Source organism: Entelurus aequoreus, linkage group LG13 (genome assembly GCF_033978785.1).
Source record: "Entelurus aequoreus isolate RoL-2023_Sb linkage group LG13, RoL_Eaeq_v1.1, whole genome shotgun sequence".
Classification (NCBI taxonomy): Eukaryota; Metazoa; Chordata; class Actinopteri; order Syngnathiformes; family Syngnathidae; genus Entelurus; species Entelurus aequoreus.
In genome coordinates, this window is record NC_084743.1 from 2050501 (window position 1) to 2052329 (window position 1829).

Genomic DNA, 1829 nt, shown 5'->3' on the forward strand with positions numbered 1-1829 from the left:
TTCTTTTAGTGCGGTTTTGAAGGAGGATAGAGATGCACTTTCTTTTACACCTGTTGGGAGTGCATTCCATATTGATGTGGCATAGAAGGAGAATGAGTTAAGACCTTTGTTAGATCGGAATCTGGGTTTAACGTGGTTAGTATGTGGGCTCTGTACCGAGGATGTCGTTGTGGCTTGTGCAGCCCTTTGAGACACTTGTGATTTAGGGCTATGTAAATAAACATTGATTGATTGATAGTGGAGCACCCCCCTGGTGTTGTGGTTATGGCGGTCATTTACGTCAGTGGTCCCCAACCACCGGTCCGTGGATCGATTGGTTCCGGGCCGCACAAGAAATAAAAAAAAATAGTATTATTATTTATTTAAAAAAATAAATTAAATCAACATAAAAAACACAAGTATTAAAACACAAGATACACTTATAATTAGTGCAGCAACCCAAAAAACCTCCCTCCCCTGGGGAGAGGGAAGTCTGGGCTTCCCTGCTTAGGCTGCTGCCCCCGCGACCCAACCTTGGATAAGCAGAAGAAGATGGATGGATGTTATTAATTTGTTATTATTCACAACAAGCCTCATAAAACAATAATGTCTATTGATCATGTGTTTACATGTTATTATGTCTATTGATCACATGTTTATGTGTAGTTATGTCTATTGATCATATGTTTACATGTTATTATGTCTATTGATCATATGTTTACATGTTATGTCTATTGATCATATGTTTACATGTTGTTATGTCTATTGATCATATGTTTACATGTTATGTCTATTGATCATATGTTTACATGTTATTATGTCTATTGATCATATGTTTACATGTTAGGTCTATTGATCATATGTTTACATGTTATGTCTATTGATCATATGTTTACATGTTGTTATGTCTATTGATCATATGTTTACATGTTATTATGTCTATTGATCATATGTTTACATGTTATGTCTATTGATCATATGTTTATATGTTATTATGTCTATTGATCATATGTTTACATGTTATGTCTATTGATCATATGTTTACATGTTATTATGTCTATTGATCATATGTTTACATGTTATTATGTCTATTGATCATATGTTTACATGTTATGTCTATTGATCATATGTTTACATGTTATTATGTCTATTGATCATATGTTTACATGTTAGGTCTATTGATCATATGTTTACATGTTATGTCTATTGATCATATGTTTACATGTTGTTATGTCTATTGATCATATGTTTACATGTTATTATGTCTATTGATCATATGTTTACATGTTATGTCTATTGATCATATGTTTACATGTTATTATGTCTATTGATCATATGTTTACATGTTAGGTCTATTGATCATATGTTTACATGTTATTATGTCTATTGATCATATGTTTACATGTTATTATGTCTATTGATCATATGTTTACATGTTGTTACAATGTTGTTTTTGCACATGTTTATTGAGCATATGTTTACATGTTATTATGTCTATTGATCATATGTTTACATGTTATTATGGCTATTGATCATATGTTTACATGTTATTATGTCTATTGCTCATGTTTACATGTTATTATGTCTATTGATCGTATGTTTACATGTTATTATGTCTATTGCTCATGTTTACATGTTATTATGTCTATTGATCGTATGTTTACATGTTATTATGTCTATTGATCATATGTTTACATGTTATTATGTCTATTGATCATATGTTTACATGTTATTATGTCTATTGATCATATGTTTACATGTTAGGTCTATTGATCATATGTTTACATGTTATTATGTCTATTGATCATATGTTTACATGTTATTATGTCTATTGATCATATGTTTACATG